The 24,169-nt window shown below is 43.1% G+C and overlaps 1 long non-coding RNA gene and 1 other non-coding gene across 2 annotated transcripts; both read right to left on the bottom strand.

Annotated features, from left to right (window-relative positions):
• Positions 1 to 925: 925 nt before the first annotated feature.
• Positions 926 to 2,146, bottom strand: LOC150059978 (uncharacterized). Its single transcript, XR_016536416.1, has 4 exons — positions 1,887 to 2,146; positions 1,576 to 1,626; positions 1,281 to 1,344; positions 926 to 1,091 (listed from the first exon to the last, which is right to left on the bottom strand). It is a non-coding gene; the product is annotated as an uncharacterized LOC150059978 (long non-coding RNA).
• Positions 1,165 to 1,233, bottom strand: LOC150059979 (small nucleolar RNA SNORD50). The gene has a single exon (XR_016536544.1). It is a non-coding gene; the product is annotated as a small nucleolar RNA SNORD50 (small nucleolar RNA).
• Positions 2,147 to 24,169: the final 22,023 nt, after the last annotated feature.

The following is a 24,169-nucleotide window of genomic DNA, read 5'->3' as shown; positions in this document are numbered from 1 at the left end:
TGGTCTGGGGCTCAAGGCCTGAGCACTGTCCTTGGAATTTCTCAAGGCTGCAAGCTCTACCACTTCAGCCCCAGCACCACCTCTGGCCTTTTTCTCCATCTGCGGCACAAAGTGATTAACTCGGGTTTTCATGCATGCTAGGGAAGCACTCCACCACGAGGCCAAACTCCCAGCCTAGCCCTCACTCTCCAGCTCAAAACTGGGAATTGACACTGTGGCCCAAGTGATAGTGCTAGATGACCTTGAGCAGAGGCTCAGTGATCTACGCTGAGTTCAAGCCCTACAAATGGAGGGGGGGAAAAAAAAGCCAAGTTATAGACCTATCTTCCAAGGCTGGTTTTGACTCATGTTTCTCAGGTCTCAACCTCTCAAGCAGCTTGGAATACAGGGATGAACCTGCAAGCATCAACTTTGTGTTGTTGATCCCGAGCTTGAACCCAAAGCCTGGTCACCGTCCCCAAGCTTTTGTACCCAAGGTCAGATCTGCACTACTTGAACCACAGTTCATTGAAGACTAATATGAACAGCCTGGGGAGGTACGCTCAAAGGCTGGCTTTCAACTTGATCCTCATCTCCCAACCTAGATTGATTTTCTCTACTTGAGTTGGTCTTTACTCAAGAGTAACTTGCTTATAACCCTTTGGCAGAGAATAATCTGCTTTATCTCTTAGAAAGTAAAAATAACATTAAAATAATTGTACAGAGCTGAGGCCAGTGGTTCATGCCCGTAATCCTACTCAGGATGCAAAGACTCAATAACAGAGGTTCAAAGCCAGCCCAGGCACTAAATATTAGACTGCTATCCACTAGAAATGGTCAAGTGGACTCGGTCGCTCTAAGTAGGTAGCAATCAAATCAGGCATTTAAATAGCCTGATAGCGCGCAACCCAGTAAATTACTAGATCCTTCCAAGTCAGGAAAAAAGATTAACTTTAATACAGTTGTGTATTGTACATAAAATCAAGATTCAATAGTTGCATTTAAAAATCTGTTTACACTCCACATTCTTCAATATTTTAAGCTTTCCTCCCACAGGTACTTTCCAGATGTTTTATCACCAAGTTTTCTTTAAAAGCATCCTGTTACTGGCCCTAGAAAAAACAAATAAGCATTACAATGCTATCAATTTTAAAAATGTCATTCAGCATGCGTCCATAATGGTCTACCTCAGAAGCCAGATCCGTAATTTGTTTTTTCAACAGAAATTCAGGTTCGGGATAGGTTCATCATGTAAGACCAAGGACACAGTTACCGGTAATTGTAAAGCAGTTTCCACTTACAGGTATTCTTGTATCCCAGGAACTTTGGAGCAAGTGTTCCCTTATCTGCTCATGGGCATCCTCACTGTTGGCAGAAAATAAATGAACAAAAATGAAACAGTTCTCATACCTACTTGTCTATTCTCAGCTGAGTCTTTTTTTTGGGACAGAATTTATTTCCAATCAGACCAATCGTACCTTATACACAATGTGCTGTTTTTGCTGTGGCCCAGCGGCATTCCTAGCTCTATTACACATATTTCCCTCAAGCAACTAAGTAGACTTTCATGTCACCCAAACAAATGTTAACTCTTACCTTCAACTCTCTGCAGTGGACGCAAGGAATCGCTGAAAAACACCATTTCTCCTGGCGGATGGAGAGAAGAAACCAACGATTAGGTGATGAATGTTACCGGGCTTTTCTGCACTAGGCCCCTCCCACTCTCGATATGGAAAGTACACTGCGTCCCCAAGGAACAAAGCAGCGAAAGTGGCCTACCTCGCTTTGAAATAAGGCAAGAAAAACCGTAGCCTGTCACATTAACATCCCTTGCTTAACCAACCTCCCAACCTGTAGTGTCAGAGGGTAGCGGGCGGCCGCAGGCCAGCATGGCGCCCGAGGCCTACCTCTTCCTGAGTAGGCGCCAGGCCTGTCGCCGCTTCGACTCCAGCTCTACGCGAAAGGCGGCCCAACTTCGCTCCCCACACGCCGGGTTCCCATAGTTATTTCTCTAAGCTCAACTTTCCGAGGTGGCTCGGGAGTACCGAAGGCCTCAAATCATCGCGTACTCCCCACTTCCGCGTGAATGCAGGCCTAGGAGACTCGCCCATCACGAACAAAAGCGGAGAGAGCTGGAAGTCCGGAGTAAAAGAACGGGAAAAGCTCTCGCAGCTCCTTATATACCCTCTTCCGAATCAGACCGAGGCCGTCCCGCCCGCTCTCTTCCTATTGGACGCGGGACGAAGAGGGAGGCGGAGCTATTTCATGAGGAGATCCTGCGGGTGCGCGCGCCGCAGCTCTTTTCTTTGCGGAGGTTCCGGGGCGTGGCACGCGCGCCGCCGGCCCGCCGGTCCGTCCGCCCCTCTATTCTTCGGCGCGCCCTCGCCTGCGCCTCTCCGTCGCTTCCGAGTCTGGCGGGCTGCTGAGCCCTACGTGGCGTGGGAGTGGCGCCAGAATTCAAACTCGCCTTGGGAGGCGCGGGCGTGCTGCTGTCCTCTGAGCCAAGTCCGCCGGGACCGACTTGGGCCCGAGAGTAGACTTGAGTTTCCAGCGCTGGGCGGCCTCCGCGTCGGGCCGCTGAAGAGAGGAGCGCCGGCTAGGTGGCGCCGTGCGCGTCCCGGCACTCTGGCGGCCGCTGGATTAGCCGGAGCACGCTGGCCGCCGCACGCCTGAAAAGGCATGTTGGCGGGCGGAACAGCGGGGCTAAAAAGCCGTGGATGCCGCGTTTATCCTCTGGCATAGGGGCCTCTTTCCCGAGGGCCGCCCCGCGGCGCGGCACGCGCGCCCGGCCTCCGGGCCGCAGGCCGCCCTCCGCGGTGACAGCGAGCCGGGCGGAAATCTCCGGATTCCTCGAGGAGGAAAGAAGCCCGAAGCCGATCGGGGACTTGCCCCGGGCCGCACGGCCCACGTGCTCTGCTGTTTCTCTCTTTAAAGGGTAATTTGAGAAGTCCCTGAATGTGCCTATCCCAAGGACATGCTTAGAATATCAGAAACAGTGCTTTCATTGAATAATTATTAGCATGTGTGAGTAAATCGGTGTGTTGCACACATGACCAATTTTAACATTTGAAGAAAATTTATTTTTATTTTTTTCTTTTAAGTACAGGAAAGTTTTTTTGAGTATGCTCTGGGGAGAACTCCCTGGTTGGGATCAGAGAGGTCGCCTCAATTATGATTTCTTTACTCAGTTTCACTACTACACATCAAGCTGTATAAGTGAATTATGCACTTATTAATGAGCTTTTGACCATCTCTTTGTAAAACCAATTTGTGGAAGCAAGTCAAAAGTTTAATTTGTGGGGCTGGGAGTTTGGCCTAGTGGTAGAGTGCTTGCCTAGCATGCATGAAGACCCCGGTTCAATTCCTTGGTACCACATACATAGAAAAAAGCCAGAAGTGGTGCTGAGGCTCAGGTGGTAGAGCTCTAGCCTTGAGAAAGTCCAAGGACAGTGCTCAGGGCCTGAGCTCAAGCCCAGGACTGGCACCAAAAAAAAAAAAAAAAAGTTTAATTTGTGATAGATGCTAATTGTTCCCACTATAACTTACACTTAAAGGTTATGTTTTGTCATTGTCTTTTAAAGTGGGAGTTTATTATTATTATTATTATTATTATTATTATTATTTTGGTAGTCCTGGGGCTTGAGCCCATGGCCTGGACACTGTCCCTGTCCTTTTTACTCAATGCTAGCACTCTACCACTCCTAGTGCCACTTCAGGCTTTTTCTGTTTATGTGGTACTGAGGAATTGAACCTAAGGACTCATGTATGCCACGGAAGCACTTTAACATTAAACCACATTCCCAGCCCTATTTTTGTTTTTGTCTTTATTCTGCCAGTACTAGGGTTTGAATTTAGGGACTGTGTTCTGCCCTTCAGTGTTTTTCCACTCAAGGCTAGTGCCCTACCACTGAGCCACAGCTCATTTCCAGCTTTCTGGTGGCTAATTGGAGATGAGAACCTCATGGACATTCCTGCTAAGGCTGAGTTCTAACCATGACCCTCAAATCTCAGCCTCTTGAATAGGATTACAGGTGTGAGCCAGAAGCACACAGCTTGTAGTATTTGTGTGTGTACATGTGGATCCTAAGGCTTGAACACTGTCCTTTAGTTTTTTGGCTCAAGTCTAGCATGGTACCATTTGAGTTACTCTGTTTTCTTGGTAGTTAATTGGACATGAGATTCTCATTGACTTTTCAGCCTGGACTGGCTATGACCATTAGATCTCAGCCTCCTGAGCAGCTAGGATTACAGGCTTGAGTCACTGGTGCCCTGCACTGAAATGTGTTTTATAAATTGAAAAACACAGGTGTGACTATGTGGGATGGTGAATGAAAGTGAGCTCTAGGCTTGGAGTTTGGCCTACTGATAGAGTGCTTACCTAGCATGTATAAAGACCCAGGTTTGATTCCTTGGTACCACATACATAGAAAAGTTGGAAATGGTGCTATGGCTCAAGTGTTAGAGCATCAGCCTTGAGAAAAGCCTAAGGACAGTGCTCAGGCCCTGAGTTCAAGCTCCAGGATTGGCAGGGGTTGTGGGGGGGGGTGAGTCGTTGCTCTGTGATTTTGACCAATTACTTGCTCAAAATGGCTATCTTGACTTATCAACTGGAACAGGGTAAGCTAAAAATCAGAATATTTCTAGGCTCTAACCAAAATAGAATCGTGTGGACCTGAAAATCAGCATGTTAACATTTGGTCAACACTGTCCTGTACAAATATAACAAGTGTAAGCTGTATTTGTAATTCTGAATATATATATATATATATATATATATTTTTTTTTTTTTTTGCCAGTCCTGGGCCTTGATCTCAGGGCCTAAGCGCTGCCCTTGAGCTTTCTCAAGGCTAGAGCCTTGAGCCACAGCACCATTACCAGCTTTTTTCTATGTATGTTGTATCAAGGAATCAAACCAGGGTCTTTGTGCATGCTAGGTAAGCACTCTACCATTAGGCCAAACTCCAGGCCCCTAAATGTATATTTTTTTTTATGGATTGTATATTTCTTTATCAAAATAAATCTGGGCTGGGAGTTTGGCCTAGTGGTAGACTGCTTGCCTAGTCTGCACAAAGCTCTGGGTTCTATTCCATGCTACCAAATATACAGGTAAAGCTGGAACTGGTGCTGTTGCTCACCTGGTAGAATGATAGCCTTAGAGCTGAAGAGCTCAGGGACAGTGCCCATACCCAGAGTTCAAGCCCCACTACCAACAAAATAAATAAAACTCCAACATTGTCTTTTTTCTTTTCTTTTTTTTTTTTTGCCAGTCCTGGGCTTGAGCTCAGGGCCTGAGCACTGTCCTTGGACTTTCTCAAGACTAGATCTCTGCCACTTGAACCTCAGCGCCACTTCTGGCTTTTTTCTGTGTATGTGATACCGAGGAATTGAACCTGCGTTTTCATGCTTGCTAGGCAAGCACTCTACCACCAGGCCAAACTCCTGGCCCTTGTCTTTTCTTCTAAAAAACCTTTTTTTTTTTTTTTTGCCAGCATGGGGCTTGAACTCAGGGCCTGGGTACTGTCCTTGAGCTTTCTCAAGGCTAGAGCTTTATCACTTGAGCCACAGTATTACTGGCTTTTTCTGTGTACGTGGTACTAAGGATTTGAGCCCAGGTCCTTGTGCATCTCTAGGCAAGCACTCTACCACTAGGCCAAACTCCTAGTCCTACTTTTCTTTCTTTTTTGTTGTTGTTGGTACTGGGACTTGACCTCTGGGCTTGGGCACTGTCTCTGAGTTCTTCAGCTCAAGGCTAGCATTCTATCACTTGAGCCACAGTACCACTTTTTTCTTTCTGGTGGTTAATTGGAGATAAAAGTCTCACAGACTTTCTTGTGCCTGGGCTGGCTTTGAAGCATGATCCTCATATCTCAGCCCTCTGAATAGCTAGGATTATAGGCGTGAGCCACAGGTGCCAGGCTTGACTTTTCTTTATCCTCCCTTCCCTTTTTTGAGATAACTCTTCATGTAGTCTGGGCTGCATCCTATTCACTGATAGTCCAGAAGGCCACAGACTGGCAATCCTGCTTCAGGTTTGCACATGATAGGATTATAGCATATACTACCATCTCTTGTTTAGACACTTTTTCATATCAACATTTTAATAGATAAATATGGAAATGTATGGTGGCATTAAACTTCTTAGTCAAACACAGTGACTGGTGCTTGTAATCGTAAACTACTCGGAAGGGTAAGATGGAGGATAGTGGTTTGAGGTCAGCACAGGCAGAAAAATTTGCTAGACTACATCTTGAGAATTACCAAAAAACGTAGGGCTGGAGGCCCAATTAAAGTGGTAGCGTGCCAGACTTAAAAGCTCAACCCCTGAGTTTAAAGCCTAGTAGTGCCAAACATAAAGCAGCAACAAAATCAAATCCCAGAAACAAGAACAATAAAACCCTGCTCCTGGAAGTTGCACTGTAGCTCAAGTGGTAGAGCGATAGCCTTGACCTGAAGAGCTCAGGGACAGCACCCAGGCCCAGACTTCAAACCCCATGACCAAACCAACAAACAAAAAAAACAATCCTGCTCCTTTCATGGTCAAGAAGTGAAAAAGAAAATTAGGAAGGGAATAGTATTCTTTAATCCCCTTCAGGACATACCTCCAATAACCAAAGACCCTATTACACCCCTCTTTCTGAGATTTCTACCATCTTCCATTAGCAAGCTGAGGGTCAAGCCTTTAATACATGGTCATTGCTGAGACATTTTAAATCTTAACTAGCCAGGTGCCAGTGGCTTATGCTTGTAATCCTAGCTACTCAGGAGGCTGAAATCTGAGGGTTGCAGTTGAAAGCCATCCCAGGCACAGAAAATTGGAAGCGGGCCTGTACAGTGGCTCACGCCTATAATCCTAGCTATTCAGGAGGCTGAGATCTGAGGATCACAGTTCAAAGACAGCCCAGGCACTAAAGCCCGTGAGACTATGATCTCCAATTAACCACCAGAAAACCAGAAGTGGCACTGTGGCTCAAAGGGTAGGGTAGTAGCCTTGAGCTAAAAAGCTCAGGGACAGTGCCCAGGCCCACAGTTTAAGCACCACAACTGACAAAAAAAGGCCCAGGGGTAAGGCAGCAGCCTTGAGCTGAAGAGCTCAGGGACAGTGCGCAGGCCCACAGTTTAAGCACCATAACTGACAAAAAAAAAGGAAAAAAGAAGCTGGGCTTGGTGGCTCATGTCTGTAATCCTAGTTACTCAGTAGGCTGAGATCTGAGGATCAATGTTCAAAGCCAGCCTTGGCACAAAAGGACCTAAGACTCTTAGCCAATTAACCTCTAGAAAACGGGAAGTGGGGCTTGGCTCAAGGGTAGGGCGTTAGCCTTGAGCTGAATAGCTCAGGGACAGTGTCCAGCCAAGTTCAAGCCCTATGACCCACAAAAAAACAAAAACAAACAAACAAAAAAAACAAAAAAAAGAATTGGAAGTGGTGCTGGGGTGGTAGAATGTTAGCTTTGAGCTGAAGAGCTCAGAGACAGCACCCAGATGGAGTTCAAGCCCCATAACCAACCAACCAACACCACCCACAAAAAACTTAAAAACGAAACTATTACACTTTATACTAGAAATGAGAAATTTGGGTCTGAGTGGCTCATGCCTGTAATTCCAGTTACTCAGGAGATTCAGAAATAAATTACAGTTGAAATTCAGCCATATATAGGTAGAAAAGCCCTAGCTGGACACTGGTGGCTCACACCTGTAATCCTGGCTACCCAGGAGGCTGAGATCTGAGAATCAAGGTTCAAAGCCACCCTGGGCACAAAAGTCAGTCAGACTCTTACCTCCAGCTAACTACCAGAAAACCAGAAGTGGCGCTAGGGTACAAAGTGGTGGAGTGCTAGCCTTGAGCTGAAGAGCTCAGGGATAGTACCTAGGCCCAGAGTTCAAGCCCCAAGCCCTACAACCACCACCACCAACAAAAATTCCTCTCCAGTTAGCAATTAAACCTGATCAAGTGCTTAGCTACAGCTGTGAGCAAGAAAGCCAAACTATATCTGGAGACCCCTGAGTTCATGTCTTGATGCAGCAAAAAAAAAATTTGAATTAAACATTTGGTTACATTAGTCCATCTGATGTGGGCCACGAAATATGTGGAATTGAAGCCCAAGAGAAAAGTCAGAGTTACAAAATGACTATTTAAATGTTAATTTAGGGGGAATGACTGAAGCTTCCCTAAATTATCCCATGGAGATAAAAGGAAAAAGGGGCAAGAGTAGAGGCTTAGAGTTAGTACTATAGTGTGTGTAGACACTTTGCAGATAGATGTTAGAAAACAGTACCAGTATTGTAAGGAACTGCATAAGGTAAAAAATTCACTATTATAACTTTTGGTTAAGTCATGGGAGAAGTATGTGTGCCATAATTTACTCAAAAGTAACATAATTTACTCAAAAGTAGAAACAAATGTAACTTTAAAGAATCCTATTTTGTAGTCAAGATAATATTCATGTTCTTTTTTCTCTATGTCTGACCTGTTCAATAGACACTAGATTTGATGTCAAAACAACAGAAAACTATATATAAATATTCCAAAAATAGTAAAGTTAAAGAGATTTAGGAAAAAAACACATGTGGAAACCCTAAGGAGGTAGTCTGAAGTCAGAAAAGAGGTCAGTGTCATTGGCATAAGTAAGGAATTTAGTGAACGAGATCATCAGGGAAAGAGTATAAACAGAGAAAGCCCAGGGTAAGAGCTTGAGCTACTCAAACTTGAGAGCTCAGTGGAGGTAGAAAAGCCCATAAAAGAGACCATTAAGGAAACTAATGTGGGATGTGATTTCTCAGAAATAAATAATTTCAGGGAGAAATAGGTCAATTTGATGGAATGCTTCTGAAATGTTAGGTAAGATAACAGAAATAGTCTGGTGCTAGGGGCTCATGCCTGTTTTCCTAGCTACTCAGGAGGCTGAGATCTGGGGTCACAGTTCAAAGCTAGCCCAGGCAGAAAAGTCCAGTGAGATTTTTTTTTTTTTTTGGCTTGGTTGTAGGACTTAAACTCTGGTCCTGGGTGCTGTCCCTTAGGTCTTCAGCTCAAGACTACCACCCACCCTTTGAGCTACAGTGCCACTACTGGTTTTCCAGTGGTTAATTGGAGATAAGAGTCTCACGGACTTCAGTGCCTGGGCTGGCTTTGAACTGCTGTCCTCAGATTCCAGCCTCCTGAGTAGCTAGGATTACAGACATGAGCCACCACGCCTGGCTCTCCAGTGAGCTTCTTATCTCCATTAATCACCAGAAAATTGGAAATAGAGTTGTGGCTCAAAGTGGTAGAGCTCTAGCTTTGAGCAAAAGCTCAGGGACAGTGCCTAGGCCTTGAATTCAAGTCCCAGGATTGACTGGCACAAAAAAGAAAGGAAGGGATGGAGGAAGGAAGGAATTAAACAGTTTAGTGAAAACCATCAGCTTTAGTAAAATTTATTCTTAAATAAGACCAATCAAATACACGAGTTTCTGGTAAGTCTGGGAGTGGGAGTTTTTTTTTCAAAGGGTGTGGGGCCTGTTTAACGGTCACCTGTGAAGGTCTGGCTGCCCAGACCCCTCAATCCAGACCTGACACTGATACTGGCTGGAGATCTGTCAGGTGCGGCAAGAAGCCAGCCCCAAAGGGAGGGGCTGATGGTCTGGGGACCCCAGCCAAGCAGGCTTCCAAAGGGAGGGCACAGAGTAAACCCGGGGTACAATGGCCTCCAGAGAAACAAGAAAGGAAGGAGACAGAGCCTTTCTTGAGCCAAAGTCCCACAGGCTTAAAATATGGCAGTGGGAGGGTTAATCACGTTAAGCACTGATAAAATTATTGTAAGCCTGGCCTAGTGCTAGACTGCTTGCCTAGCATTAATGAGGCCCTGGGTTCCTTTCCTTGGGTACCACATACACAGAAAACGATGAGAGTGGTGCTGTGGTTCAAGTGGTAGAGTGCTAGCTTTGAGAAAGCCCAAGGACAGTGTTCAGTTCCTTAGTTCAAGCTCCAGGACTGGCAAAAAAAAGAAAAAGTATGCAAGACTTATTTCCAATTAACCACCAGAAAACCCAAAGTGACACTGTGGCTTAAAGTGGTAGAGCACTAGCCTTGAGCTAAAGCGTGCCAAGGCCCAGAGTTCAAGCCCCACAACTGACAAAAACAAAAACCAAACCCAGCAATTTGTGTGCCAGTTCAGGAGCTTGAACTCCGAGCCAAGGCAGTGTTCCTGAGCCTTTATGCTCAAGAGTACCACTCTACTTGAGCTCCATTTTTGGCTTTTTGGTAATTATTTGGAGATAAGATTTTCATGGACTTTCTGTCGAGGTACTCTGCCCCTTTGAACCACAGCTCTATTTCCAATTTTCTGGTGTTTAATTGGAGATAAGTGTCTCACAGACTTTCCTGCTCTGGTTGTCTTTGAACCATGATACTCAGATTTAGTAGCTAAGATTATAGGTGTAAGCCACTGGAACCCAGTTCCTTTACAGTTTTACTTATATCTATTTCTTCTGTTTGGAATGACCACTTACCCTTCAATAGTTAGTTTATTTAACTCCTACTGAAACAGCAAGGTGCATATTTGTCTCTGCTACTGTGTCAGGTACATGAGAAGTTGCTTTTCCTCACTAATTACAATCACATATTCCTATATGTCCCTTAAATAGCTTTAGAACGAATGTTACACACAAAATATAAAAGGAATTCAGACTCCAGTCAGGCAATAGGGAGATTAATTGAATACAATCAGCCAGTGAAGGAAATTAGCTATAGACCTAGGTGGACTAAGACATGCCATCCTCCTGAATGAGAGGGAGTGCGACAGGTAGAAAGCCTCTGAATGTGAAATACGAAACACATCCAAGGGAAGCGTAATGCCAATATATATTATTCTTTCCCGTCTCCTACTTCTCTTTTCAGAATTATCAGGCTACATTATTTAATTAGTCTTCAGATCCAAACTAATTGTATGTGTTGTGCTTTTTTTGCCTGAAATTTCTCTATAAACTGCTCGTGAATGTCAACTCTGTCAAAATCCAGACCAGAGGTTAACTTCCATGGGAAAATGTCCAAGAACAGAATCATCTGTCTCCTCCACTGGGAATCTGTAAGTTTCCTCCTCTGTTTAGAATCTTTGTCTCACCTCTGACCTAATATCAATAAATGCTGAATATTTACTTCTTCTGACTAAAGATCATCTATAGATTTTAAATTTCTTTTAAATTACAATATTGTGATTTATTTGTATGTCTACTGGCATTGTCTTGGAAGACCATGAGCTCTTTGAGGGCAGAAGTTTGTTCTATTAGTCTCTGTATCTTCAAGTTATCTTCAGAGAAATGTTTGGTATGCAGTATATGCAGTAGTTGCTCAATTACTGTTTAGCTGAATTGACTGTCCTTTATGTGGTCATGTGTAGTAGCAACCAAGATTGTGGGTTCTGAAGACACTTCTCTGGTTCTCTGGTTCTCTGGCTCTGTCTCTCTCTGTCTCTGTCTCTTTCTCTCTCTGTCTCTCTCTGTCTCTGTCTCTGTCTCTCTCTGTCTCTCTGTCTCTCTGTCTCTCTGTCTCTCTGTCTCTCTGTCTCTCTGTCTCTCTCTCTCTCTCTCTCTCTCTCTCTCTCCCTTTCCCTCTTTCTTTCTTTTTGCCAGGCCTGGGGGTTGAACTCAGGGCCTGGGAACTGTCCTTAAGCTTCTTTTTTTTTTTTTTGCCAGTCCTGGGCTTGAGCTCAGGGCCTGAGCACCGTCCTTGGACTTTCTCAAGGCTAGAGCTCTACCACTTGAGCCTTAGCACCACTTCTGGCTTTTTTCTATGTATGTGGTACCGAGGAATCGAACCCGGGTCCTCATGCATGCTAGGCAAGCACTTTAACCACTAGGCCAAACTCCCGGCCCCTCCTTAAGCTTCTTTTGCTCAAGGCTAGCACTCTACCACTTGAGCCACAGTGCCACTTCTGGCTTTTTCTGTGTACATGGAACCCAAGGCTTCGTACATGCTAGGCAAGCACTCTACCACTGGGCCATGCTCCTGGCCCATGATAGCTAACTTTAATAGAAAGGTAGTAAGAAATTAGGGTAAGTAGAGTATTTAGTTACCTTTGTGTTGAGAGAAGGAAAGAGAAAGAGAAATGAAGAAATTTGAACACAACAAACCAAAAAAATAATAAACAACTGGGCACTAGTTGTTCATACCTATAATGCTAGTTACTGAGATGGTTGATATCTGAGGATCAGGGTTCAAAGGCACCTGGGGTAAGACAGTTCATGAAACTCATATCCAATTAAGTAGCTTATTGTGTCAGCTTTGAGCAAAACAGCTCTGGGACAGTGCAAGGTCCTGAGTTCAAGGCGTAAGACTGGCACACACACACACACACACACACACACACACACACACAAATACAAATGATGTTTGCACAATCTAGTACCAGTTAAGAGTGTGGTAACAAGGAAAGAATAGAGATAACAGAAAATATGAGTGAGAGAATTCTAATTATAGATAGAAGAAAGACAAATGGAGAAGGCAATAAAAAGGGAAGAAAATATGATTTGATTGAATATTGAAAGGCAAGTGTTATGGTCTAATATGATGACTGCAGAGAAAAGGAATGTAGAAAAATCTAGTAATGAAGCAGATGGCTCATGCCTGTACTCCTAGCTATTCAGAAGGTTAAGGGCTGTAGTTTAATACCAGTCCAGACAGAAAAGTCTGTGAGACTCTTTTCTCCAATTAACCACAAAAAGCTGGAAGTGGAGTCATGTCTCAAGTGGTAGAGTGCTAGCCTTGAGCAAATAAGTTCAGACACAGCAGCCAGGCCCCGAGTTCAAGCTTCAAGACCAGCACACACCTACACACACAAAAAGGTAAATGTTAACAATACAAGGTTACCCACATAAAAACAGTAATAAAGACAAATTTATATAAAACAAAATATGAGCTTTCAATTGTGTGTGTATACCTCTCCATAGGATATAAAAGGCTGTGGGTATCACATGATTCAGAGGGCCCTGGTGGGTGAATTTTACCATGGAGAAGTCACCATGGGACCAGGCCCTTGAGCCTGTAAATGAAAGTCTCAGGCTCAAAACTTTGTTGCTGTCATCCTGGCCTCAGATGAAGGGAGTCACTTCTGGCTAGGAAGAGTGGGGCCTCTTACAGTTCCAGTGACCAAGACTTCAGTTGCCCAACTGCCTCTCATGGTCTCCCTGCTGGGCATTTTGAGCCACAGCTGCTTTTCTTAGCGGGTGGCTAGAGTGTCTGTCATACCTACTGCTTTCCTGAGTGCCTCTGCTTCTGTCAGGTGTACTCCTCTATAGCTTAAACTTCTCTATGATACTATTGAACAGCTTCCCTCTCCTTAATAACATATTATCACTGATCTACCCCCAACTTCTATGGCAAGATGTCTCAAGACTCCTTGAGCCATTATTGTTCCTTATTTTCAGGCCTCAGAATAATATGATCTTCACTATTCACTCTCCCAAGATAGAGTTTTACTGTCACTCTTCAAGGTAAGGGGCTTTCTTCCCCAAGGCAAATCCCTTCATGCCCGGAATGAAGCCCCAGGCGATGTGTGGACTTTTCCTTTAGCCAGAATCAGCAGTCTGCCACTAACCCTTTCTGTTTTACCATGTAGAATATAGGTCAGTGAATGGAGAATTGTTTTAGAGGAAATATGCAAGATAAGTGCTTTCTAGCTAACATGACTTGATAATTGCTGAATCAGGCCAAATGTAGAGATATAATCAGATAGCAGTGTTAGAAGTATTCCATAAACTCACTTAATAGATTTACTCTTCTGACAGGATTCTATAAAGGTAGAGCAGAAATTCAAGGTAGGACCTACTCAAGCAGTGGAATTAGAGGAGCTTGAATCAAGTTGTGGTCAGAGAAGTCTTGGTCAGGATATATAAATAATGTTCTGGTTTATTTTGTGTCAGTATGGCAGCTTGAATTCAGGTCCTTACACATTTTTTTTTTTTTTTTGCCAGTCCTGGGGCTTGAACTCAGGGCCTAAGCACTGTCCTTGGGCTTTCTCAAGGCTAGAACTCTATCACTTGAGCCACAGAACCACTTCCGGCTTTTTTCTGTGTATGTGGTATCGAGGAATCGAACTCAGGTCTTCGTATATGCTAGGCAAGCACTAGGCCAAACTCCCGGCCCCATATTTTGACTTCTTGAATCACTGGAATAATAGCTATAAGCCACCAGCACCTGGCTCTAATTATTATTAATCTTTTTGCCATTCCTGAGGCTTGAACATAGGACCAGGCCTCTGTCCCTGAGCCTGTTTGCTAACTTGATTCTCATGCACTTTCATGCCCAGGCTGGCTTGGAACTCCAATCCTCTGATCTCAGAGCATTTCAGCTAGGATTACAGAGGTGAGCCACTAGCACCCAGCAGAGGGATTAATGGGAGGCCGAGAAGGGTTGGTGGGTTAATTCTCCCTCCCTATGACCTGGTCTGACTTCAGTGAATATGGAACCATCTCCATCAGTATCCTCTCCTTACCACATTTCATTCAGCATAGAAACCTTCACTGTCCTCCTTTTCTCTCTTTTCTGGAAGTATGGGATTGAACTCAGGGCTTCTCACAAGACAGTCATTCTTTTGCTTGTGCCTAGCCTCTAGCCTTCTAAATATTTTTAATAAGCTATTTCTACTATTATAAAGCATTTCAACATTAACAAATATGTACTGATTGACAAATGAAAACAGTGCCCTACACTGTTCTAGGTGTTGGGGATACATCAATGACAGAAGTCTAAGGTCCAAAGATAGCATGAGAGTAAGTCCTATGGATATGCAGGGAAAAGCCTGTTCTAAACTGTTATTTATTTAACCAGTCTTGGGGCTTGAACTCATAGCCTGAGCACTGTCCTTGGGCTTTTTCAAGGTTAGAGCCCTACCACTTGAGCCTCAGCATGCATAAAATCCTGGGTTTGATTCCTCAGTACCACATAAGTAGAAAAAGCCAGAAGTAGTGTTGTGGCTCAAGTGGTAGAGTGCTAACCTTGAGCAAAAGACACTCAGGGACAGTGCCCACTTCCTGAGTCAAGCCCCAGGACTGGCCAATAAAAGAGTGAATATGAGCCTAGTGAAGTGACCAAGTTAATCCTTCTTTGCTGAGTAAAAAGAAGAAATGCAAATATTTCAACTACAGAAGTAAACAAAAAGAGAAGCAGGAAAACCAAAGCCAAAGTTCATGTCAATTACTAGCATTGAAAAAATCCTCATGCTTTACACTGGTTTGTTAGTATCCCTAGAGTAGGCTCCTCTTAATTCAACAGCTTTGCCTCAGGACAGAGACACCCCATTGATTCAATTAACTCTGTTTGCTCAACTCTGATCTTTTGTTCTCACTTTTATACACACTGCTTTGTTCTATATTAGGACTCTGCAATGGTCTCTGATGTTTGATATAATATTTCAGCCTTTTTAGAAAAGCTTATATGTCTCCTATATGTCTCTGGATTCCTAGGATTTTTCTGTTGCTTTTCTTTAATGGCCCTATCAGTCATAATCCTTGGTCTCTATTACTACTCCTTAGAGGACAATGAAGTCCCCCTCATCTGGATTGTTTCCATTGCTTGGCTATTATGAATAGTGCAGAGATGAACATAGCTGAGCAGGTGTCCTTATCATATCCTAGGTTATGATGCTCAGGGTAGATGCCCAGGAGTGGTATGGAGGGATCGTAGGGAAGGTCTATTTTCAGTTCTTTAAGGAACCTCCACACTGCTTTCCAGAGTGGCTGAACTTGCTTACAGTCCCACCAGCAGTGTAGTAGGGTTCCTTTTTCTCCACAACCCTGCCAGCATCTGTCATTGTCTGAGTTCAAAATCTTGGCCATTCTAATTGGGGTAAGGTGGTATCTTAGGGTTGTTTTTATTTGTATTTCCTTTATGACCATGGATGATGAGCATTTTCTTTTTTTTTTTTTTTTTTTTTTTTTTTTTTTTTTTTTTTGCCAGTCCTGGGCTTGAGCTCAGGGCCTGAGCACTGTCCTTGGATCTTCTCAAGGCTAGAGCTCTACCACTTGAGCCTCAGCCCCACTTCCGGCTTTTTTTTCTATGTATGTGGTACAGAAGAATCGAACCCGGGTCTTCATGCATGCTAGGCAAGCACTTTAACCACTAGGCCAAACTCCCGGCCCCATGATGAGCATTTTCTTATATGCTTTTCTGCCATTTTAACCTCTTCTTTTGATAAGTCTCTCTTTAGTTCCCTTGCCCATTTAGTGATTCGTTTGTTGGGTTTGGGGGGGATTAGTTTCTTGAGTTCCCTGTAGACAGTGGATATTAAGCATTTGTCTGATATATTATTGGTAAATATCTTTTCCCAGTTGATAGGTTGTCTTTCTACTTTAGTAGCTATACTTTTATCTGTGCAGAAACTTTTTATTTTTAGGTAGTCCCACTTATTGAGACTCTCTCCAATCTGTTGTGACCCTGGAATTCTGTTCAGGAAGTTTTTGCCTGTGCCTATGAGTTCCAGTGTCTCTCCAACTCTATCGTGTAGCGTTTCAAGGCTTCTGGTCTGACATTGGGGTCTTCGATCCATTTTGAGTTAATGCTTGTACATAGCAAAAGGCTAGGGCCAATTTTTAGTTTTCTGCATGTGGCTGCCCAGTTTTACCAGCACCAATAATTGAATAGGCTGTGTTTGTTCCACTGTATATCTTTGGCTCCTTTGTCAAATACAAGTTGACTGTAAGTATGTGGTTTTATTTCTGGATCTTCTATTCTGTTCCATTGATCTCCTGGTGTATTTTTGTACCAATACCATGCTGTTTTTGTTATTATGGCTCTATAGTAGAGTTTGAAGTCTGGTATTGTAATACTACCTGCATTGCTCTTTTTGCCTAAAATTGTTTTGGCTATTCTAGGTCTTTTCTTGTTCCATATGCTCAGGCCCTGTGCTCAAGGCCAGGCAAAATAAATAAATAAATAAATAAATAAATAAATAAATAAATAAATAAAATATATAAATAAGAGTTGGGAGTTTGGCCTAGTGGTAGAGTGCTTGCCTAGCATGCATGAAGACCCAGGTTCGATTCCTCGGTACCACATACATAGAAAAAAAGCCAGAAGTGGTGCTGAGGCTCAGGTGGTAGAGTTCTAGCCTTGAGAAAGTCCAAGAACAGTGATAAGGCCCTGAGTTCAAGCCCCAGGACTGGCAAAAAATGTGGAATTTAATTAAAAACATAGAATTTATAAAAATAAAATCTTAAAGCCAAGTGTAAAATGAGAATATAATTATAAACCTTTTATGCACCAAAGGACACTAACCTATTATATCATTTGCATATGATGTCTTATCTCTAATATTTATAATATCAAAAGGTAACCCTAAGGAATCTCGGGAGCACAGTTAATTATGGCCATGTACAACTGACAACATATGAGGATAGAGATATTAGAAGTTTCTGAATTCATATCTATCTCTTGAAAATGCAGACACTGGCTGTGTCCGTGCGTTTTCAGCTGTGTCCAGTTGTACAAATACATGTATGAGGGAACAGTTAATCAGAGGTTCTTTGTGGGAGTCTTTTGGAGGAAGGACCTTAGGTAAGAGGACCCCAGGAGATGACCTCATCCTTGACAATAGACCAAAGAGAACTTGGAACTTTGGTATCCAGGCAGCCATATTCCAGAGTGGGCGCCAGTTGGCTTACCTGGCCAGAGATTGTGAATCACACATCCTGTGTTCTTGCTATTTCTCAAGTTTTACTAGTTGAGACTTCAGGAGATCCTGTGGAAGGTGCCTGGTTGACATGTGGAGATGCTGGATCAACCCTTAACCCCAATTGGACGTCAATTCCAAAGATACTTTAGGCATATTTTAGGAGACAGCCACAAATGGCATGTAGAAGCCCAGACCAGAACAACACAGAACTGGAAACTATTCTGATGCCTCCTGGCCATCCCAAGTGCCAACTGGTAGATTCCTATTGGGCTATGTTCATACAACTGGGAATAAATATATCTATATCCAGCTTTGGCAGCAGCTAAGAATCTTGAGATGGGCTTTCAAATGAGCCTTTGTGTCTGTGTTAGGTTACATCTCTCTACATCAGCTCAGACAGACCCACACCCACCAGAGGTAAAAAGCCACTAACTACACACAGTAAAATGGTTCTGCATCTTCAGGTGTTTCTGCCCATAGCAGAGATGAAGCTCTATTTTCATTGCAGTTAGATGATAAAGAGCTAGCACATAATACCAATGTAGCTCTTTTTTTTTTTTTTTTGGTTGTGGGGTTTTAACTCAGGGCCTGGGTGCTGTTCTGAGCCTCTTTATGTTCAAGGGTAGCACTCTACCACTTGGGCCACAGCACTACTTTCGCTTTTCTGCCCAGGCTGGCTTTGAACCGCCATCCTCAGATCTCAGCCTCTTAGGGGCTAGGATTATAGATGTGAGTACCTGGCATTCAGCTGATGTGACTCTTCATGTGTCTCTGTCCATATCACTTAAAAACAGCCTCAACCTATGGCAGAAGCTGAAGAGTCACTACATAGAACAGTTGCTCTGGCTGTGCCATTGGCATCTGAAGCAGTGTCAGCACCTTCACCAGTGTCATTGTCTTAAGAGCCACTAAATATTAGAGTAAAACCATACCTTGGGGTGGATTTTCACATTGCTTATGATGATGATGATGATGATGATGATGATGATGATGATGATGATGATGTTGATATACAGAGTTATATAAGGTAAAAAGGATATTTCTTTCTTTTTCTGGGTGCCAGTCCTGGGGCTTGAACTCAGATCCTAAGCACTGTCCTTGGGCTTTTTCCTCAAAGCTAGCACTCTGCCACTTGAGTCACAGCACCACTTCTGGCTTTTTCTATGTATGTGGTACCAAGGAATAGAACCTGGGTCTTTGTGCATGTTAGGCAAGCACTCTACCACTAGGCCAAACTCCTGCCCCAAAAGTACATTTCTTTTTGGACAATTTTATCCTTTCCTTCACTCACTCCCAATTTTTTCCCTCTCATTCCCTCCCACAAGCTGTATATTTTATATTCAATATATTATTTAATGAGTACTGTATTTGTTTACCTTTTGTCCCTATATTTCTCAATGTCCCTAGCTATAAAAGAAATGTAAATCAGAACAACTTTGAGATTCCCTTTCACCCCAGTTAGATTGCCCAGCATCAAGGCCAATCTTCGTACTCTCCCCACAAAGACAGAGAAACAAAGACAAAGAAAAATAAATATCCTGTTTTAATTTCCTGGAGTTTATTTATTTATCTATCTATATACCTATTTATTTATTTGCCAGTCCTGGTGCTTGAACTCGGGGCCTAGGCACTGTCCTTGGACACTTTTTGCTCAAGACTAGCACGCTGCCAATTTGAGCCACAGCACAACTTCTGGCCTTTTCTGAGTATTACTAAGGAATTGAACCCAGGATTTCATGCATGCTAGGCAAGCACTCGACCACTAGGCTAAGCTCCTGGCATGAATTCTTTTATTTTTATATGATCAGAGGCACACTGGCTGCCTCTGTGATCCTCCCTTTTGGTTTATATTGTGTGTGAATTCCTAGAGTCCTGTATAATGTCATGTCCTGGTGTATTTTAGATCTGCCTTTCACATATGAGATAAAACATACGCCTGGACTGGGAATATGGCTTAGTGGTAGAGTGCTTGCCTACCATGCATGAAGTCCTGGATTTGATTCCTCAGTACCATATAAACAGAAAAAGCCAGAAGTGGTGCTGTGGCTCAAATGGTAGAGTGGTAGCCTTGAGCAGAATGTCAGGGAGAGTGCCCAGGCCCTGAGTTCAAGCTGAGGACTGGCAAAACAAAACATGTGCCCTTTCTCCCTCTGAGCTTGGCTTATATAATATGATTCATTCAAGGCCCATCAATTTCCCTGTACATGACAATCTAATGGCTGTGTAAAATTTCAGTGTGTATAAGTACACCCATTTTTATTGTATTTTATTATCGGGGTGATATATAGAGGGTTATAGTTATGTTTGTCAGGTAATGGGTACATTCTTGAACCTCTTCCCATGTTTTTCTCCAATTTTCCCTCCCTCCACTCTCTCCCAATAATCTTGTTTTTCCCCTTCTCTTCCCTATTTCAAATAAGCAAACATATATGCAATATACCAGGTACCAAAGTCATATACAGTAACAACATGAAATGAACTATAAGGGAAAAAAAGAGAAAAGAAATAACTTCACATAGTACATTAAGAACATTAATCACAAAGTTAAACCTCTTGTTTCCATATCCTGGAGTTCATTTTGCTTAGCCTCATCCTATATTGTCATATGTACATAGCTTTTGAACTATTGTGATACTCTGCTAAGAGAGTTCTAGATATGTACTAATTATTACAAATGTGGGAAACCATGGAGGCTATGTTTCTTTGGGTCTGACTTACTTCACTTAATGTGATTTTTTTCCCAAGTCTTTCCATTTCCTTACAAATGGGGTGATGTCATTCTTTCTGATGGCAGTATAGAATTCCGTTGTGAATAAATACCACATGTTCTTGATCCATTCACCTACTGAGGGGCATCTGGGTTAGTTCCACATCTTAGCTATGGTAGATAGTGCTGTTAGTAGCTTTAGTATGTCTTTGTTTGTGGACATTTAGATAAATGCCGAGGAGTGAATATCCCATTTTTTTGATCTACTTATTTATTGTAGGGCATCTGGGTTGCTTCCAAGATTTGGATATTGTACATGGTGCAGCAATGAACATGGATGTGCAAGTGTCATTATAGTATCTTGGTTTGTGATGTTCTGGGTAGATGCCCAGGAGTGGTATGGCTGAATCATAGGGAAGATTGATATTTACTTTTTGAGGAACTCCAGACTGTCTGCCAGAATGGTTGTGGTTGTACTGGTTTATTTATTTATTTACTTATTTTTGTGGGTCGTGGGCCTTGAACTCTGCCTGGGTGCTGTCCCTGAGCTCTTCAGCTCAAGGCTACTACTGCCCTACCCTTGAGCCAAGCCCCACTTACTGTTTTTCTAGAAGTTAATTGGAGATAAGAGTCTTGGGTCCTTTTTTTGCCTGAGCTAGCTTTGAACCTTGATCCTCAGATCTCAGGCTCCTGCGTGGCTAGGATTACAGGTGTGAGCCATTGAGCCTGGCTTGTACTGGTTTATATTCCCACCTACACTGCAAATGGTTCCTTTCTCCTCCCCCTGCCCCCAATCCCTGCCTGTATTTGTTATTATTTGGACTCATGATGCCGGCCAATCTAACTGGGATAAGATGGAATCTCAAAGTTGTTTTGATTTGTATTTTAGTCAGGAATGTTGAGCTTACAGATTCTTCTTTTCTGTTTTCTTATTTAATTAATTAATTAATTAATTTTTGTCAGTTGTGAGGCTTGAACTCTGGGCCTGGGTGCTGTCCCTGAGCTCTTTAGCTCAAGGCTATTGCTCTGTCACTTGAGCCACAGCACCACTTTGGGTTTTTTGGTTGTTAATTAGAGATAAGAGTCTCATGGACTTTTGGACTTTCCTGCTGGGTTGGCTTTGAACCTTGATATTCAGATCTCAGCTTCCTAAGTAGTTAGGATTATAGGTGTGAACCACTTTCTGGCTTCTTATAGCTTCTTCTGAGAAGTCTTTTCTTAGCTACTTTGCCCTAGTTTACTAGTGCCCTGATTTACTAGTGTTTGGAGGGGTTAATTTCTTGAGCTTCTTGTATATTTTGGATACTAGTCCTTTGTTGGATGTATTGCTAGTAAAGATCTCCTAGTCTGTTGGTTATCTTTCTGATTTAGTAAGTATATCCTTTGCTGTGCAGAAACTTCATTTTGATGTAATCCCATTTGCCATATCTCTCCTATCTTCTGAGCCCCAGGGGCTCTTTATTTTTCAAAAAGCTTCTGCCTGTGCCTATAAGTTCTAGTGTTTATCCTACTCTCATTGCAGTAATTTCAGAGTTTTAAGGCTGATGTCAAGGTCTTTGATCCACTTTGACTTGATATTAGTGCATAGTGATAAATAGGGATCCATTTTTGGTTTTCAACATATGAATGTCCAGTTTTCCCCAAATGAATTATTGAAGAGGCTATGTTTTTATCCCATTGTATATTGTTAATGCAAAATGCTCCTTTCCTATAGTTTAGTATGCTCTTCTAGACAACGCTAGACCCATTTGGTATAGGCAGTGAATAATTGGCCTCTTCCCTCCTTCATTTTGAGATGGCACTCCTTTGGGGCAGCTACAACTGTATAAGGCAACAAAATCCCCTTAGAGTGACCTTTAGGTTGGGCAGATTCAAGGTTTCTTATCTGCTTCTAGGGAGCAGCATAAATGCTAACCTGACACGATGAAGCCCCTGGTTCACATAGCCACACCTATGTCTCTGACTCCTGTAGGTTGTATAGATCATCTCAGACAACAGCTGAGAAGGGGTCTTTGTACCTGGATGTCTGCATAGTTTTCTGCAAAGTCTAATAAAGTCTAACATATATTTTTGGTTTCCTTATCAAATATCAGTTAACTATATGATTTTATTCCTGGGTCTTCTAGTCTGTTCTATTGATCTTTGAGTCTGTTTTGGTGCCAGTATCAAGCTTGTTTTTGTCATTATAGCTCTGTAGTAGAGCTTGTGTTCTGGGATTGTGATACCAGCAGCATTGCCTTTTTGTTCCCATATATTTTTTATTGTAATTAATAGAAGAGTTACATTATATTCACTAGATAGAAGGGGCATTATTTCACAAACATTGATACCCTTCCTCATGTCTTGGTCCCCATTTCCCTCCCCCCACCCTGGCCTTTTTTTTTTCCCCAGTCCTGGGCTTGAGCTCAGTGCTTGAGCATTGTCCTTGGACTTTCTCAAGGCCAGAGCTCTACCACTTAAGTCACAATGCCACTTCTGGCTTTTTCTGTATATATGGTACCGAGGAATCGAACACAGGTCTTCGTGCATGCTAGGCAAGCACTCTACCACTAGGCCTAGCATTGCTTTTTTTCATTTTCTTTTTTAAGTTTAGAATTGTTTTGGCAATATGAGGTCTTTGTTGTTTCATATGAATTTTGGGGTTCTTTTCTCTGTCTCGGGAAAGAACATCCTTAGAGATCTACAGGCCAGCCTGTGCTGGGCACAGCCCTTCCTTATGGTGCCAGCAGTGTCCTGCAGGGGAATGCAAGTTTGGACATTTAGAGGCCCCAGCTGTGTCCACTTGTAGTCGTTAGAGACCTGTGAGTCAGTTGACAGTGTTAGGAGGTCCTGCTGAGACCAGAGTGGTTGTCAGTGTTCCAGACCTATTGAGTCCCTCCCAAAGAGATCATTCTTAGCCTAGGGCCCTACAGGGACCATTTCTGGGGTTAGGAGCCTCATGTATACCCATTCATGAAGTTCAATGGCTTGTGTTGGGGACCCACTGAGATGGTTCCCAACATTACAGGTCCCACCGAGTCCATTCCTGGTGTTAAAGGATCTGCTGGACATTTACCTTATGAAATCAGTTTTTCTCTGAAAATGGTATGTGCTGCTATGGCTACTTTATCTATTTTCAAGATTCAACTTCTGGATCACAGGTATGTTGCTGCTATCTGCTGGCCAGGTTCTGTTCATGTTATCTCTCTTTTTTTTTTTTTTGCCAGTCCTGGGCTTGAGCTCAGGGCCTGAGCACTGTCCTTGGACTTTCTCAAGGTTAGAGCTCTACCACTTGAGCCTCAGCACCACTTCTGGCTTTTTTCTATGTATGTGGTACCGAGGAATCGAACCCGGGTCTTCGTGCATGCTAGGCAAGCACTTTAACCACTAGGCCAAACTCCCGGCCCCTCATGTTATCTCTTATAGATAGATGTTCAATGGAATCAGGAGCTGAAGAGCTAGCACATAGTACATGTGATGTGGAGCTTGATATATGTCTGACCATATCACTTGAGGCAAAACAATCTTCATCTGGCAAAAACTGAAGAGCCACCACATGGTAAAGCAGTTTGGCATCTTGAGGTATTTCTGACCATGACATGCAAGGAGGACACATTTCTACCTGTGGCAGACATCTGAAAAGCACTAATTACTTTGACCTCAATCTTGACTTTGCCCATATCACTTATAACAAATGGACCTCCAATCAGTAACTCTTCTTGCTACTACAGAGAACTAGCAAAATCAACCACTTTGTCGGATATCAACCCACCTTTACCTACAGAGGATAACTTACTCCAGGGGATATATTCAAGTTTGATTCTAATCCAAGAATAGTAGAACAGCTTTAGGGATGAAGATAAAG

The sequence above is a fragment of the Megascapheus bottae genome, chromosome 8 (assembly GCF_031878675.1).
Source record: "Megascapheus bottae isolate mThoBot1 chromosome 8, mThoBot2.hap1, whole genome shotgun sequence".
In the NCBI taxonomy this organism is placed as follows: domain Eukaryota; kingdom Metazoa; phylum Chordata; class Mammalia; order Rodentia; family Geomyidae; genus Megascapheus; species Megascapheus bottae.
This window is presented reverse-complemented; position numbering and strand designations above follow the sequence as displayed.